The sequence below is a fragment of the Lathamus discolor genome, chromosome Z (genome assembly GCF_037157495.1).
Source record: "Lathamus discolor isolate bLatDis1 chromosome Z, bLatDis1.hap1, whole genome shotgun sequence".
Classification (NCBI taxonomy): Eukaryota; Metazoa; Chordata; class Aves; order Psittaciformes; family Psittacidae; genus Lathamus; species Lathamus discolor.
In genome coordinates, this window is record NC_088909.1 from 79,865,340 (window position 1) to 79,884,483 (window position 19,144).

At 38.0% G+C, this 19,144-nt stretch overlaps 1 pseudogene; it reads left to right on the top strand.

Moving 5' to 3' along the window:
- Nucleotides 1–584: 584 nt before the first annotated feature.
- LOC136005974 (uncharacterized) lies at nt 585–1,220 on the top strand (annotated as a pseudogene).
- Nucleotides 1,221–19,144: the final 17,924 nt, after the last annotated feature.

Genomic DNA, 19,144 nt, shown 5'->3' on the forward strand with positions numbered 1-19,144 from the left:
AACACACAAAATTTTTAAAAAATTATCTTTATCTTGAAAACTTAAGAGAAAAGATGAGTGTTCCAGTTACTCACATTTGCAGAAGTTTCCAGATTTTGAGATTTTTTTACAGAAATTATCCTTCTGCAATGAAGTGACCTGCCTGTTTGATGAGGGAAAGGCTGTAGAAGTTGTCTATTTGGATCTGAGTAAAGCATTTGACACTGTCTCCCCCAGCATTCTCCTGGAGAAACTGGATGGGTGTATTCTTCACTAGTGAAGAGTTTTGCCTGAATGGCCAAGCCCAAAGAATGGTGCTAAATAGCATCACATCTAACCAGCGACCACTCACTAGTGGTGTCCCTCAGGACTTGGTATTAGGGCCAGCATTGTTTAATATTTTCACTGATGGTCTGCATGAGGGGATTGAGTGCACCCTCAGCAAATTTGCAGATGACACCAAGTCTGGTGGGAATCATGATGAGCTGAGGGATAGGAACGCTCTGCAGAGGGATCTGGACAGGCTGGATTGATGGACTGTGGCCAGTGGTGTGAGGTTCAACAAGGCAATGTGCCAGGTTTTGCATTTGGGCCACAATAACCCCATGCAACACTGCAGGCTTGGGGAAGAGTGGCTGGAAAGCCGCTCTGAGGAAAAGAACCTGGAGATGCTGACTGACAGAGCTGAACATGAGCCATCTTGTGGTCACGCAGCCAAGAAGGCCAACAGCATCCTGGCCTGTATCAGCAATAGTGTGTCCAGTAGGGCCAGGGCAGTGATCATCCCCCTGTACTGAGCACTGGTGAGGCTGCACCTCAAATACTGTGTTTAGTTCTGAGCCACTCACTACAAGAGAGACATTGAGGTGCACAAGCAGGTCCAAGGAAGGACAATGAAGCTGGTGAAGGGTCTGGAGCACAAGTCTGATGAGGAACAGCTGAGGGAACTGGGGTTGTTTAGTCTGGAGAAGGCTCAGGGGGTACCTTATCATTCTCTACAACTACCTGAAAGGAGGTTGTAGTGAAGTGGGGGTCAATCTTTTATCCCAAGTAACAAGTGATAGAACAAGAGGTAATGACTTCAAGCTGCAGCAGGGGAAGTTTAGATTGGATATAGGGAAGTTTTTTTCACTGAGAAGGTAATCAGGCATTGAAACAGGATTCCCAGGGAAATGGTGGAATCACCATCCCTGGAAGTGTTCGAAAAACATGTAGACGAGGCCCTAAGTGACATGGTTTAGTGATGGACTTCGAAATCCAGGGGTAAAGGTTGGACTTAGAGGTCATTTCCAACCTAGCTGATTCTATGATTCTATGAAATGTGTTAATGTTTGCTGCTATCAGTTAGCTTCTTTCATTTAGTAAAGTCATTGCCTACATTTTGATTCTGGCTGTATTTTTTTGTTTCTTTTAGCTGTTATTATATACTGGCACAAATTCTCATCTGTATATGACAGCTGTGGTATGGCAGCCATTCAGTGGCTGTGTGAGAGAAGGCATGATTCTGTCAGTGCTCTGTAACATTGCCATGAGTAGCAATCATCTAAAAGCAGCAATAAAATTGCTGTATATCAGAAAAATATTCTAGAACCAGCCATAATATCTCTTCAAAATTGTCTATATTTGCTTTTGAAATTGTCTATTGAGGAACTTACGATCATGTAATGGAAGATATCAGCTGGGCTTTTATCACATATTTGAGCTGAGAGGCTGGTTCTGTGTTTTGGGAGCAGTGTAAGGGATTTTTACAGATACTTGTTTCTAGCAGAAATTTTAGGTAGAACAAAAACTAAGGGTCTTATGATCTTAACAGTCTTCTCCAACAAAACTGTGACCAACCATAGCCAAACCTCTCACCTTCACTTCTGTCATTTGTGAGTTTTAATCAGCCTTCAGAGAAGAGAGTCCTAAATGCCATCCTACCCTAGGTTTCAATTCCTTCACTGCAAAGTAGGCTACATGTGCTTACTCAGGGTAAAGTTCTGTGGAATGAGTAGCCTGGAAGGTGTTTGCCATTGTCTGCAAAGAAGCTACAGAAGGGAGCACAAAACACTTTTAAATGAGATTTAATGAACATACATAGTCACTAATGAAGAAAGCAATAAGGATTAAGAAATTAGCTGTCAGATTCTCTGTGATAGACACCAATTGCAAAAGAATGATGGTCAAATGCTTGGCACGAGTAACTCAGCTATAAAATAGTGATCTTCACCAGGGTGGGTGGAAGCATGAGCTTGTGGATTCAGAGCATTATAAATATAGCTTCCGTATTCCTGTCTTGGTGAGGGACAGGAAAGATGGGAACTAATATGTATATAGCAAATGATTATCTACAACTCTTATAATGGATTTAACCTTAATATTGTGGTAACATCAAGAGATGACAGTTTGCTTTAGAGTGCTCTGGCTGAAACTCAAAAAAAACCACCAGTACCAGAAACACAGGGGACTTGAAACTTGCCATGTCAGAGGAAGCATTCCTATGTCACAAATGGATGACAAATACTAGTTCGAAATCTTTCTGGACTCCCTGTTCCTTTAGACCTTTTATTTGGATGAAGAAAATTAAAAATTACAAAGTAAAGAAAAGTTCAGCTGTCATGGAAGTAGTAGATTTTTTTTCTTTATTGCAGGGTTTTTTTAATACACGCTTTATATGTAAATGAGGTGTCTCTGATATTCAGTTTACCGGTATTGTGGGACATGTGATGACTTAGTGCTTCATGCTCAGAGATTATGGTATTCTGAAAATAAAATGGCAGTAGACAGCAAGGAAGTGTCAGGCTAGCTGGAAACTGACAAAAAACTTCAAATCTCTTTTCTGTTCTGTCCTAGAAAAACACTTGCTAAATTAGGCCTTTTAACAGAAGAAAAAACCCCTCAACAACCCCCCAAAAAACAAACAAACCAACCAACCAAACAAAAAAAAACCCAAACCCAAAACATATGTACGGTGCAGGTAATATTTTGTTTAGTTCTTATAAAAAAATAAATAAATAAAAAATCACTGATATTTCTATTGTATGTAATAAAATATTGAAACTTGAGAAATTCTTTAAAAGGCAGGTCACTTATAGTGAAATGCTCAGTTGCAGTTAGTTTTGGTTTTTTTTCTTTTAAGGATAAATTTACAAAAAAAAACCCCAACATTACATGGTGAACATGTTTTTTTTCCACTTCACTGATAATTATATTGTACTATTCTCAATACTCATCTGTATCCTGTCTTCTGAGATCTGATCTTAGAGCACAAATTTTAAAGGAATAAAAAGTGAGGAACCATGGCAGCATAAACCAGTAACCCACATCCATGTGCTGCAACATTATGCTCTGAAATGAGAATCATTTGAATTCCAAACACTTCTGGCTTTGTTTCTCTGATTTCATGGTTGACACTCAAATTCCACAAAAAAATTGTATGATATGTAACCCTACATTGTTCCCCAGCTCAAAGTTGGTTAAGTGGGTTTTATATGAGAGATTTTTGCCTTGTTTTTCACTAAAAGCAAGACCTCCAGACTGTAACCTGATCCTGTATGAATATTACATTCCTACATTTTGAAAATGGTTAAACTCTTGACATCAAAATTATATTTAAATAGTAGATTATAAAACACTATGGGTTAAAGGAGTTGTTTACTTCAGAGTTCTGTATTTCAGTGGTATGTGCAAAAATGCTATTCAACTTTTTTATTTTCAACAAGGTTGCATTTAGCTACTATTAATATATATATATGGAACTCTGCGCCTACATTTACCTTTTGGTTCTTAATCCTAAAATGTCTTATTTCACATTCAAGATTCTTTGCCTGTCTGAAGTATTGGGGAATATTCTTAAATCTGTTATTATTTGGAAAAAAAATTCAAAGTGACTTCTATATAAAATCCTTCATAAAAAGGATTTAAAACCCCTCCAACCTTTGCAAGTATAAGCCGAATCACAAGCCCTATGTTTTGCGTTTGCATTGCTAATTTATCTTCATCTTATTGAAAATTCTGGAATTTTGCACATTCTTTTTAGGCTATTTCAGTATCAAATTGCGTACTGTCAATGTCTCATTTGAGCCTGATGTTTTATTCAATATCACATGTATAGCACTACATAAATATAATGATTTTAAAAGATGAGTGAAGCTAAAGCTCTTTAGAAATTTATTACAGATGTTATTTTATCTTTATTTCACAACTTTCATAATACGAATTAGTAGTCTAATTCTATTTTTACTCAGACCAAGTTGCTTTTTTTTTTAAGACAACTTTTCTTCTAGAGAGATTTTGTAAGTATGCTAAATCAGTCAGAAAAATGTTTAACTTTGCTATGCAGAAGAGCATCCCCAAAAATGTTGTTCTTCCTATGGAAAGTACTCATAAGTTTTCCACAGGAAATTATTAAAGAACTACAAAATTAATAGTGCTTTTATATTAAGGAAATTAATAAGAATAACAGTTTTAAAAAATATATTTTTTTCTTTCATAGTTGATGTAAATCGAGAGAACAGAAGTGTTAAAGAAGATTTTAATTAGGCTTATAGATAATTAAATAATTTATACTGCATGCTAAAATATTTCAGGTTTCCTTCACTTTTTCTTATTTGCCAACAATACAGAAGGATGAAATTGTATGTTAGAAACAGTTCAGACTGCTTCTCTGCTTCTTATACCAATTCTCCCCCTTTTTTTTTTCTCTTCATTATGATGTGATTTGTCCACTAAACCACAAAAATGTCTGTTATTGGACATGCTTTTTATCTCAGTCTGTTGTTAATTCTCAGTTTGCATAACATCAGAAATGCTCTACTCAGAGAGAGCTATACTCTGTCCAGCACAATACTTTTTCACTGATAGTGACAACAGAAGATGCTTATACCCATTCATAGAATTACAGAATCATAGAACCAAGGCATCATAGAATCATAGAATGGTTGGGGTGGAAGGGACCTGAAAGATCACCTAGCTCCAACCCCCCTGCCACGGGCAGGGACACCTTCCACTAGACCAGGCTGCTCAAAGCCCTATCCAACCTGGCCTTGAACAATTCCTCAGGGATGGGGCTTCAACTCTTCTGGGTAACCTGTGCCAGTGTCTCACCATCCTCACAGTAAAGAATTTCTTCTTAATATCTAATCTAAACCTATCCTCTTTTAGTTTAAAGCTGTTGCCCCTTGTGCTATAACTACAGACCTTGGTAAAAATCTCTCTCTGTCTTTCTGAAAAGCCCCCTTTATAAGTTGAAAGGCCACTTTAAAGTTTCCCCGGAGCCTTCTCTTCTCCAAGCTGAACAATCCAAGCTGTAACATCCTTTCTTCATAGGAACAGTATTTCAGCCCTCTGACCATTTTTGCGGCCCTGCTCTGCACACCCTCTGAACTAGGTGCAGCACTTTGCGTGTCAAACTTCATAAAGTTTTTATGGGCACACTATCAAGCCTGTCAAGGTCCCTCTAGATGGCATCCCTTCCCTCTGGCAAATCAACTCCACTCTAGCTTGGTGTCATCCTCGAAAGTGCTCTCAATCCCACTATGTCATTTATGAAGACAGCACCGGTCCTTGTATGGAGCCCTGAGGGACAGCATTCATTTCTGATTCCCACTTGGATATTGAGGCATTGACTACAACTCTTCTGACATGTCATTCCAAGCAGGTCCATATTTGCATAAGAGTTAATTTGTCAAACCCATATATCTCCAATGTAGCTGCCAGAATGTTGTGTGGGGCTGTGTCATAGGCCTTACAGAAGTCTAAATAGATGGCAGGAGGTGCTCTTCCCTTGTCCATTAATGCTGTCACTCCATTGTGGAAGGCCACTGGATTTGTCAGGCATGATTTGCCCTTTGTGAATCCTTGTTGGCTGTCTCTACTTATCCCTCTATTTTCCATATGTTTTGACATGTCTTCCAAGAGGATCTCCTCCATGATCATACTGGGCATGGAGGTGAGGCTGACTGGTCAGTGATTTCCAGGGTCCTACTTTTTACCCTTTTAAGAAATGTATGTGATGATTTCCTTTTTCCAGTCACTGGGAACTTCACCTAACTGCCACCACCTTTTAAATATGGTGGAGAGTACCCTAGCGGCTTTGTCTGCTAGTTCCCTCAGGACCCAGGGATGCATCTCATCCTGGGATGCATTCGTCACAAACTCTCAGCATTTACATTCACAAGATTATGGACATTAGAGGACATGTCCCAGCCTATTCTCTTCAGTATCCACTTACCAATTTGTCTTAAATTTATCTCATCCCTTAGTGGACCTACTGTTGTTATTTACCCCAATAACTTTCTGTGGCAACAAATTCCTGAAGTTCGTTACTGGTTTCGTGGAAAGGTAAATAAACTGTTTAAAATTTATTTTGTCCTCTTTCAAACTGATATCCTTTCCTCATGCCCTGTAATTCTAGTATTTAGTAAATGTAGTGCTGTCTTTACCTTAAGCTTCACCCTCATGGCTCAGTCATACCCAGACCTTTGCTTGGCCTTTGCCTCTTCAATGGAAGAGTTGTAGCCTTTTAGTCTTTCCTCATTAAGCTCTGTTCTCTCTCTCATTTTAATGCTTAATACCTCTTTTATCTCCACTTTACCTTCATGGAGACGCAGGGAAGATAGCTGCGTAAAGTACTCATGAAAAAGGGCATACTGAGATTTTAAATAATATCAGACTGACACTGTCTATCCTTTTCTTGCTACACCTTCTGATTGTAATGAGTATTTTCTCAGCTTTTGTGAATGCTGCTATGCAGTAAATTTTTTATTTCAGAGAACTGTCAATGATAATTCCAAGAGATACTTACTGAGTCACAATTGTCATTCCAAATTCAGTATCCTCTAAGTAAAATTCTGATTATTTTTTCCCTAGAAATTTTACATGTATCTACATTGAAGTTTATCACCTTTCTGCTTTCTCAATGTTGAAAGGTCCTTGAGGACTTTCTCACTTAATGTTGAAAGATCGTTGAGGACCTTCTCACGAGCAATATGGCATTTGGCTACCCAAGAGAGCTCAGTTCTCATTATCTCAAAAATTTACAGGTCACTGAAAGACACTGAGCAAAACTGTTCCCACTACAAACTCAGACATTCCCCAGAATGCCACATGCAGCTCTTCTCCATTCTGAGCAGTGAATACTAAATCAACCCCTCTGCAAATTTCTCCAGTCTTGAAACAAGTCAGTTTCTCTAAAACCATTTGTCTGGCAGAAAAAAAACACAAGGCATGAAGTCAGAGTCATTTGTCTCTCGTTCCCAGGGTGCTCTCTAGAGCAGTTTAGGCAGATGCAAGTGAATTCAACAATCTAGCATCTTCTGACAATGTGGATTTTACCATATGTGGGCTGCACACCTTAGGCAGGAACTTGACGATTTCATGTTTGAGTTCCTTCTAGTTTCTTAATGTAATCTGATCCCAGCATACAACTCCTGCCTTTGGTGTAATACATCTATAGTTTTCCCTCATAGTGGGGGAAAGTGAGGCAATGGTAGAAATCATTCCAAGAGTTACAGAAGACTGGTAGAAAGAACTCCCTGAAATTCTTTTCTATAATACCATCATTCTTGAGTACCCCTTTTACACAGTTTTCAAGTCATGATACTGCTTCCTAAGATGGCTTTCTTCTCAAGTATTTAACACTTTGCTATTACCTTAAGCATTATTTTAACAGCATTGTGATGTTCGTGGTTTAGTAGCATAAATCTATCACCACATTTCTACTGAAAGAGCCTAGTTCCTGCTGGGAAAAAAAAATAAAAATAAAAAAGAGTGAGCTAAATAAGCTGTAAATAAAACAAGAGGATTGAAAGAGTCCAAACTAACTTTAATTTCAAGCAATGGAAAGACTCTGACTGACATTTATGTGAGATCAGTGAAGTACTAAGCCTCTTGAGTAATTACCATATTATAACTGAAAGAACAATATGCATTGATTGATAGTTATACTGCTCAATTGAGAAAAGATGGAGTGCAAGGAATAACAAACCTTTCACAGAACCAAATATTGTGCTAATTTTAGGAAGAAGTACTACATTAACATTTTTATTTTGACATAGTAAAACATGGTTTCATTTCCTGAGTAAATGCTCTTCTTATAAAATTTTTTATTCATTTTCAAACATTTTAGAATTTGGGGTAGAATACTGTATATGATAATCCTTCTCAAGAACTTTCTGCAACATTTTCTTGCATAGTTCATGCTTATCAATATCCTGTAAGTCATGAAAAACAGCAAAATCACTAAAAATTAAGGAAAGAAGGGTGCAACAAGGTATTACAGCAGGTTTATAAAATAAATGTAAAAATAACCCCACAAGATAAAGAAAAGGATAATTTAGGAGTGCATAAGCTTAAAAAAGACATAAGTTTCATTTTTGTTTTATCACATCACTTTGATCAACATCACTAATGTATACTGCTGTGACCCTGTATGGTGTCTGAATGTAATAAAAAATACTATGATCATGATATAATTATATGTAATATTTTTTAAGATCTTCCATTTTTTATGACTGTTGCTTAAAGGATGATTGTTTCCCAATTAAAGAAAAAATCAAATCCAAATATGAGTATATCAATGTAGTTTTATACAGTCAGAACATATATATGTCACCAGCCTCTATCCCTGTGGCTGATAAATCTGCTACAGATTACAGATGTTTTAGAATAGGAACTTCCTTCTTCCCTTTTCTCTGAATCATGTTTTGCATAAAAGGCAGGTAATAATTGGAATCTTAAAGATTTCAAATTTCTGGCAGGGTATTTCTACACATGACAGCATCCTATCTGTGTAGTTCAGATCTGTATTATCTATGTCATGCATAACTTTACTCCAAAATTCTCTATTAACTTCCCCACAGTGGGACAGGAGGGAGAATGGGGCTTGAGGTCAGTTCATTACACATTGTCTCTGCCGCTTCTTCCTTCTCAGGGGAAGACTCCTCACATCTTCCCCTGCTCCATCACGGGATCCCTCTCACAGGAGACAGCTCTTCACAAATTTCTCTATTGTGAGTCCTTTCCATGGGCTGCAGCTCTTCACAAGCTACTCCAGAGTGGGTCACAGCCTGCTTCCGGTATCCCTTGCTCTGGTGCTGGGTCATCCCGAGACTGCAGGTGGATATATGCCTCAATGTGGATCCTCATGGGCTGCAGGGACACAGCCTACCTCACCATGGTCTGCACCATGTGCTACAGGGGAATGTCTGCTCCATCACCCCCTCCTTCTTCACTGACCTTGGTGTCTGCAGGGCTGTTGCTCTCACATATTCTCACTCCTCTCCCTGGCTGCAGTGCACAGGATTTTTCTCCCCTTCTTAATAGCTCAGAGGTGCTCTCACCATCACTAATGGGCTCAGTCTTGGCCAGTGCTGGGTACATCTTGGAGTCAGATGGCATTTGCTCTGTTGGACACGAGAAACTTCTAACAGCTTCTCACAGAAGCCACCCCAGTAGTTCCCTCGCTACTAAAACCTTGCTACACAAACTCAATACATTTATGCAATACAAACCTTGCTTAACTTTTCAGTCATTACATGAGACCATTTGACTAGATAATGATCGTGTATTTTTCAGATGTTTATATCTAGATTACCAGTAATCTTTTAGTGTAGCTCTTCTCCTGAAAATAAGATGGTTTCTGTTTTGAGAATAATAGAACATTATCTGTCAACATATAAACAAGTATATCCTTATATTGTTCAAATTTCCATATCTCTTCAGCATGTATTTCCATTCTTGTAGTAGCCACTTGAGTCAATGATCAGTATTTGTGTTAGTAACATAATTTTTAAATCTATTACTTCGTTGAAGGGGCTGGACTTCCTTGACTGTCCTGAGGCCTTGCAAAATGCAGAACAAATATTATCCAAAAGCTTGCATTTCAAAAAGGAGAGGGAGAAAGAAGAGAAGGAAAACAGCTGTTTTTTTTAAAGAATTCTATGTTCCTTCCATCCCATTAATTCTTTAAATTATTTTTCCATTCATTTTTCCCATGACACAGTCATCACTTTCAAAAAGCCAAGTCCAAATGAACCAGATGTGCTGAACATGCAAATAACTGGAAAATGGGTTTCCCTGGAAACCAGATGAAAGCCTTCAGAGCAGCTCCACCTCCTGCTCAGCTTGCTTTTCCTTTTAGCAGTTCAGTAATAGCAAATCAAGACACTTATACACAGATTGTCCCCTCCACTTACATGAGCAGGGGGTAACCACTTCAGGCAGGATTCAGAAAGGAGAGACATTTCAATGTTTTCACTGTTTTATTCTCTGTAAATCTGTAACTCTTCTGTAATAGCAGAACATGTATTGGGCAGGATGAGAATTTTTGCAGATGGTATCAGAGAACAACTGCCTTTCACGTTGTTCCTTGGCAATGTCATAGTTAACTGTATAGCATATCTGCTAGAATGCCACTGCAATTAGCACTCATTTATCTGGAATCCCTTCCCCGGAACTTTATGTTGCTGTTCCAGAGTATTTTGAAATTCAGATGGGATCTAAATGCCTACCCAGAAAACTCACCTACCATAATCTGCTAGCTCTTTTCCCATATATTTTATACTGTTCTGCAGATGCCAGAGGTGTAGCAATGAAGACAAGCTTTCTTTCCCCTGGACTTCATCCTGCCTTTTCCCATGGTTCATAGCAGTTCATTTGAGTTGCCTTAGTTGCTGGCAAACAAAACTTCTAGTACAGTACCACTGGTATGATTAAACTGCTGGAACACTTTAGCATAGCTTTAGCCCTTTGTGCTCCTTCACGTAATACCAATATGAAAGGAATAATACAGCCCCAGAGGATGTTCAACATTAAGTGGCTCTGTAATCGAGATCCCTTACCCTTAATATAATGAACTTTTCTGACCTTGCAAATTTTTCCTTTTACAGACCAAGAGATTAGCAGTGTAACTACAGAAATATTGCTGTAAGAATAAAGTTCAGTAGAAAATTTCATCACATTGTTAAGCCATCATGATTCACCCTGAGAATGAGAAGAGGAAACCCTTTGATGCATTGCCCTTGTTTTCATTCCTCATCTGGTCAGGGAGAGGTGGAATAAATCACAGTGCTTCCACCTAGACTAGAATAAATTTCTGAAGGGATAGCTGAGTGAAGTACACTTATAAAAAATTGTCAACTGAAGTGAACACAGGACAACAAACAACAGAAATATCTTGCCCTGTTAATGAGATGCTGCTATCTGGATTAGCATGTGTTTGCAGTATTTCTAATTAGTTTTCATTGTATTAACATGCTAATGTTAATATGATGCATTACTTTCAGCCATGCAGGCATAAAGCCAATTTTTAGGAAGCTGGACTTCTAGAGAACAAAAGTAGAGAATCAATGAACAAGTAATTTACAAAACTACTCAGCCTAACTCAACACCAGAGATACTGAGCTTATAATCCTTTTTTCAGTATGCCACTATAATTAACAATGCACATATGATTAGCATTACCAGTGATCTCCTCTAGAAGCTGACATCTAGTTTTTATTCTGATCTTTTTTCCAGTAGAAGTAAATATTTCTGACTTTTTTCAGTAGGACTGCATTATTTGAATAATAGCACAACACAGAGTGTCTAATACAGCATAGTATGAATGAAACACGGAGACCGCACTCCTCCCTTCCCTTCAAACAAAACAAAACAAAACAAAACAAAACAAAACAAAACAAAACAAAACAAAACAAAACAAAACAAAACAAAACAAAACAAAACCAACTGCAAAAAAGTAATTCCTGAGGAGTAAGTTCTGATTCATCAGAATGTAGAGCACCTTGTTTAGTTGACAACAGTAATATGGCTTGGACTTAGGGAACATTCTTATTGATTGATGAATATTCCAAGGGGATAGATTAATCTTTTGTGAACCATACAGCTCTGATGAAATTGCTGTTTAACATGCTAAAGTACCAAATTCATCCTCTCCTTGTACAAAAGAACCTCTTATAATAAAGACTCTTTGTAATAGCAATAAGGCATCTCTGTGGGGAGTGTTTGTCATAAAGTATTTGCACTTTGAAATACTAGACTTTCTGTCTTGTATTACATAGCTCCCTAAGGATATGAGTGTATGGTATTATCCAATACCTTCCATTCAACTGTATAGCTTAATTATTACTTGGGACATTCTGTCTGTACATAGGTCTAAGGTTAGATAAGCCATGCATTTATTAAACTTAACAATCTGTGACATGGCCTTTATTATGTTTCACATCATCTGTCAGAAAATGGAAAAATCAGACAGATGACCCACCAAACATATTAAGGTAGGTAGGTAGGTAGGTAGATAAATAGGTGTGTAGACAGATTTCAGTACAAGTAGAATTTCTACAGAGAAATCTGTGCCTCATATGAGAGAATACGCCCAGATCTCTTCCTGAAAGCTCAGTGCTCTAAGGACTCATTAAGGTTCTTATTAAGATGCTCCCAGTGCTCAGCCAATACAGTGCACTAAGTACACACCAGATATGATCCTCTGTGTCCCCAGAGATCTATCACATTCAAATGACCCTCTTCTTGGCTGAATGTTACTGATACGAAACATCACCTTTGCTCTTGTCCTGTGGCCTCATTGCAGCAACTCTGTAAACACAGCTGTGCTTTTGGAAATTCTCTTCCTTGTGTTGTACCAGTTCATTCAACCTTCTTCCACAAGGGAAAAAAGAAGTCCCACTATAAATTACTTCTGAAATAGTACAGAGGCTTTATAGCACTCTTATACAAGACAAAACACAAGAGTTTATTCAGAAAATCATGAGACTTCATGGCTATGCAGAAGCTCCTGGTTTATTGGACAGTTATGTACAATCTGCAAAGAATACTTTGAGATCTGATGCAGTTATACGTCTTTCGAAGCTGTTAGGAAAAGGAGAACTTTAATCACCTTCGTCATACCTTTAATGAGGAAACCAAGTATAGACTGGAGGACAGATTGCAATTAAGTTATAGATCTGCAGAATATAAAAATCTGTGTCTGCAATTCTCAGTGGAAATAGTGCCCTTAACATGTTGAAGTAGGTAATAGAAAAATGCACATCTTCCAAAAAAAAAAAATAAAAAAAAATATGAGGGAAGATCTGGGAACTCTTCTTTCTGGAAGGAGAGGAGAGGAGAGGAGAGGAGAGGAGAGGAGAGGAGAGGAGAGGAGAGGAGAGGAGAGGAGAGGAGAGGAGAGGAGAGGAGAGGAGAGGAGAGGAGAGGAGAGGAGAGGAGAGGAGAGGAGAGGAGAGGAGAGGAGAGGAGAGGAGAGGAGAGGAGAGGAGAGATTCTGTAATCCTATGATTTCCATAAGGTAGTGGAAAACTCAGGCCTAGAAGGTTATCTGCATCTTTCTTTTCTCAAATACAAAGTAAAGCTTCTGGTATATGAGTTCCAATATTTGAAAAACAAAACAAAACAAACACAAAATCTTTGTTTGCCTTGTTGGAACTATTAAACCTATAGAAATAATAGTCTAATAAGGAATATTATAATGACTACAATTAAGACTAATTAAGAAATATTATAATGACTACAAAGTGATTTGCGAACATGGGGTAGTATTAATGTGACTAAATGTCTTAGAAATTGCTGAAAAAGAGAATGAAAAGTTGTTGAAGAGTCAGTGGGATGAGATGGAATTGCAGGCAAAGGTACTGAGCAAGGTAGTGCAATGAAGTGCTTTCCGCATTTATCACTTCTGTGTTTCCAGTCACTTTGGCTCAATAGTTTGCTATATTGCTAAAGATTTTATTGATCATATTTCACACTGTACTAACTTAGCCCTCAGTGTCTTGTCCTGCTTTCATGCATTGATTTATTGGATAGATTCAGAACTACTAAGGGGAACACTGCAGAACTGTGCAGAGATTGTCATGATCTCTGTATGATTGACTTCCCAAAGAGGCAGTCTCTGGCACTGTTGGCACTTGCTGGTGGTTTGCAGCAGCTTCTGTCACCATTCATTCTACATTACTGTCCTACCAGCCCAGCACCATGCATTTCATAAGGCTGTGTCTGCACGAGAAGAAGGAATGGGGAGGCATTGACAAAGAGGAGGATACATAGAATCATAGAATCATAGAATAGTTATGGTTGGAAAGGACCTTAAGATCATCTAGTTCCAGTCCCGCTGCCATGGGCAGGGACACCTCACACTAAACCGTCCCACACAAGGCTTCATCCAACCTGGCCTTGAACTCTGCCAGGGATGGAGCACTCACAACCTCCCTGGGCAACCGATTCCAGTGTCTCACCACCCTAACAGGAAAGAATTTCCTCCTTATATCCAATCTAAACTTCCCCTGTTTTAACCCGTTACCCCTTGTCCTGTCACTACAGTCCCTGATGAAGAGTCCCTCCCCAGCATCCCTATAGGCCCCCTTCAGATACTGGAAGGCTGCTATTAGGTCCCCACGCAGCCTTCTCTTCTCCAGGCTGAACAGCCCCAACTTTCTCAGGCTATCATCATACAGGAGGTGCTCCAGTCCCCTGATCATCCTTGTGGCCCTCCTCTCAACTTGTTCCAACAGTTCCATGTCCTTTTTATGTTGAGGACACCAGAAATGCACACAATACTCCAGGTGAGGTCTCACAAGAGCAGAGTAGAGGGGCAGGATCACCTCCTTGGACCTGTTGGTCACGCTCCTTTTGATGCAGCCCAGGATACGGTTGGCTTTCTGGGCTGCGAGCGCACACTGCCAGTCCATGTGCATTTTCTCATCGACCAGCACCCCCAAGTCCTTTTCTGCAGGGCTGCTCTGAATCTCTTCTTTGCCCAATCTGTAGCTGTGCCTGGGATTGCTCCAACCCAGGTGTAGGACCTTGCACTTGTCATGGTTGAACTTCATAAGGTTGGCATCAGCCCTCCTTACAAGCGTGTCAAGGTCCCTCTGGATGGCATCCCTTCCCTCCAGCATATCAACCGACCACACAGCTTGGTGTCATTGGCAAACTATCAGAGACTTGTATCAGAGACTATGCTCTTTGCTCACGTATGATTCCATTATGTGCAATTGCACCTTGTCTGAGAAAACTGCATCAGAGGCCAGAGATAGTATGCTTCCATACACCATGGCAGAGGCTTCTTAAGGCCTATCTGCAGAAAGTGTCAAAAAGTGCTATATTCCCTTCTAGAAGATATACCACATTATCTATCTTAGTGTTCTGTTTTCTAAACTTTTTTCTTCCCTTTACACTTGTTCTATATTCTACATTGCTGCTTTTTCCTGCTCTCCTCTCCTCATAGCACTTTGCAGTTGTATATGTGGGTGATACTGTAGTCTTAAAAAATAAAATAAAATTAAAAATAATGTTTTAAAAAAGGTCTTTAGACTGTGCCGTTGTGTCTCAGTTCCTGAACCTCAGGTTCATTCTTCAACCAGACGTTTTTACAAAGTATCTACAGTGCTCCACTTTTGGCTATTTTTTGCATCTAAACATCAACCATTAATTTCTTTGGACATCAGTTTCCAGGTCTGACATTAAAAAAACCAAACAGAAGTCTTCAATATTATAGTCAGAAACCAAGTTAAATCTAGACTTTTTTGAAAACTAAGTCTAAGTTCATAATCAGAAAATCACAGGATGATAATTATATCCCATGAACTCAAATAGTATTAAAAAAAAAAAAAACACAAACAAACCAAAAAACCCACAAACTTCTGAAAGCCTCAAACACCCTTTTATCAAGTGGATGTTACCCTTATCTGAAAAGGGTGTTTGAAACCTCTAAAGACATTTCTCTAATTGACTGATAAAAAGACTGACTTAAATAATTTCCCCATGTTTTTTTAGGTGGTTAAATGAGTGTTAAATGAGAATCTTTTAGAAGAAAAAAAATATATTCAATCAGTGTAGGAATAATCAGATTTGTAAACCAACAGTAGAGCATTTTTAAAATACATTTAAAAAAAAAAAAGCAAAACCGGAAGGATGCTCTTTGAGGTAAGATGTAACTTATCTTGGTTAGAGAGCTTATTTTTAGGTAAGGAATTTTCCTGCAGATAACTTGGGATACTTAGGAATGAGAAAATAATTTCTTTCTGTCTTATGGATGATTTCAGAGCTCATCAATTTTGTTACTGAAAAATATATATGATGAATATTGAAAACATTTCTTATTACTGAGAAAGTAAGATTCTGAATTTCTTGACACAAATGTGAATTAGAAATACTTCCAGAGATTTCAGTGCATCACATTTTCAGCCAGAGATTGTCACACAGATAGGCTGCTTGCAAATGCATAGACTGGCACTGGTTCATGAAATGTGACGCTTGGATCTGCTTAACATTGCAAAACTTAAGCATTGGGGAAAAGGCATTTGAAGAAATATTAAGCCTAATGTTTATAGGATATATTCAGGTGGACTATTAGGAGAACCTTTGTTTCCTTCCTCAGATTGTGTCTACCTTCACAGTAAGCACCCTACACTCTTTTCAGATATGACATACATAGCTTCTGCTATGCTTTTGCTACTGTCTTACCTGTTTGCATAGTTCCTAAATATCCATTACAAACCTAGATAACTGGTTCCCTGACATCAAGATTTCTTCATGGCCTCCACCTAATTGGAACTTCAGAAATTGCTCTGAGCATCATATACTTACATCTACATGACTGTTGTGTTTTAACCCCAGATGGTAACTAAATGGCCTGCAGTTGTTCACTCAAATAACTGAGCATATATTTCTGAAGCAGTAGGAAAAGAAACAAAAATTCCATATAATTAAAGAGTAAAATAAAGGGATCATTTCAACGATTTGTTATCAATATTTTCCTTACTACTGATGTAATCAGATCCAGATATGTCAAAATTAAGTTACAAAATATGGCCCTTTGTGTCTAATTCTTTTATTTAAGGTGGCTTTAATAAGTTACACAGAATATTATGACACCACCTTCTTACAGCAACCTCTTCCTGAAATTGCTTTAACAATCATAAGAGAAAAGCTGTTCCATTGTGATTCTTTCCAAGCCACTGTACTAGAACAAATTCAGCCTATTCTAATTGGGTGACATCAAGCAGCAGTGAAAATGCAATTTGTTGTGAAATTTGTTTTTTGCATTTTGCTGTTGGAGGCCCAGCGTTCAGCTTTTTCACAGCTCTCCATTGAACCTTAGCAAAGAACATGCTAGCTGGAGGGCATCAGCAGCACTGATCACTCAAAGGGAAACAGAACATCTGTGTTCCTGACAGCTGGAGCAAGTGTGACGTCCATCAGCAAATAGCGGGGATATCTAAAACTTTCTCCTTAGCAGGGTGCCCCAAAATCCTGTTATGTTGTAAATGAGAGTTCTCAGTGACTGCCAGTTCCAACTATTATTTTTTCAGTACATGATAAACATTTCTTTTTACATCTGTGTATTAGTTTGTCATGCTGTCATTCATCATCCATAAAGTAGCTTTAGGTAAGAATTATAAGAGAATAAGCTGTTTTAGAGAAGCTCGAGCGCTAAGAATCCTCCTATGCAGATGAACAACAAATGCTCACACTACAAGCATACCCAGAAATTCCGTACAAGAAATACATTTTTAGTTCATACTTTTAAGCCTAAAAGGAGCTGCTAATGAGGTATATATCCTCTTCCGGAATCTTCTCTGCTTCATTCTTTTTTAATCCTGATATTGGTATCTACACTCCAAAAATTTCATCTTCATTGTCATCAATTCGCTGGTATCAAGATGGATAGATCTGAATTTTATGTGTCTAGAATACATTAACCCAGCACTGCTATCTTATGAAGTTATGCATATCATAGATCTTATTTTAGACTGTTCACTAAATTGTCCCTGCAGAGGAATAATACAACATTAAAGAAAAAAACAACAACAACAAAAAACAAAACAAAACAAAAAAACAAAAACAAAAACAAAAAAAAACAGGAAAAAATGAGTAGTACATAGTAGTACATGCTTGATGTTCTGGATTCTGATCAGTATTGCTGAGACACTTCCTCTTGGCATCTTTCGAGTCCTAATTAGAATTCTTTAAATGGCCTTTCATAGTGTTTGTTCCTTAAGTGAAAGTGGCTTCTTGATTAATCAACCTGTTCTGTTAAAGCAGATATGATTCATGAAATAAAATAATTTAATAGCTTGTTTAGCTTTGCTTCTATCTTTAGTTTTATATATTTCAGCTCTCAAAAATCTCTAACCCATTTCTTAAGCCATTAGCATCATCTGAGGTGAATTATACCATTACAGATGTAGCAGCAACAAAATTAGTCCACACTGTAAAGTGCAAAACAGCTTTAGAACTCTTTTGAGTTGGCCTTATAGTATGGCCTTATAGTCAAAAAAATTTACAAGCATGCTGTCCACTGCTTACTCTTGCAGGCCAAATGTTGCTTGGGAATACACATACATTATATGAGATATATGAAGGTTTAACCTGGAGTGTGTATCTGTATATAAATAGGTGTAGCAACACAGATCTGAGACTCCCAGCCTTACAGCATGCACTTCATGTGTTCACAGTTTCCATGGTTTAGACTCCCTGTTGTCAGTCTCCCAGAAGAGAGATATATACAGTTCTTCAGAAAATGCTCCCCCAAAAGAAAAGAAATCCAACACTTTGATAATAACTGCGCCATACCAATTTCTCAACCACATACTTCTATGTATATTTTGTGTAATTGTATTTTTGCAAAAAAAACCCAACAAAATGCTGAAATGCTGTGACTAAAATTTTTGCCCAGAGAAAATAAATAAAATAATAATACATTAATGAATATGCCTCTTCCTTCAGATTTTCACTTGCAATCAAGACACTAAAGAAGCAACAGTTAAACTGTTAGTATTGAAAAATCTAAAGGATGCAAACAAATTTTGAATCAAAGGCTGTTATTCTGCAAATACCTTACTCTACGGTGTTTATGTATTACAGTGATAATGAGAAAGATCATGGTAACATCATCCAGGCTGCTGACTTGCTACACAGAGCAGTAAATCAAGGTCTAAGTATCATCTATACTAACCTGTATGAACTTCCATTTTTTATAAAGTTACAGATTTGTTATTTAAAGGAAAAAAAAAATATGATGCCTGCAGGTGAAATCTAAACATCAGTTCTTTACCATACAGATAACTTTTATTTATTCAGGTGTCACGTATACGTTTATGCATGTTGTTCAAGTGATCTTTCTCTTATCTAGATGACAGACTGCAGCTTTTCCAAACAAGTTAACCAGGTG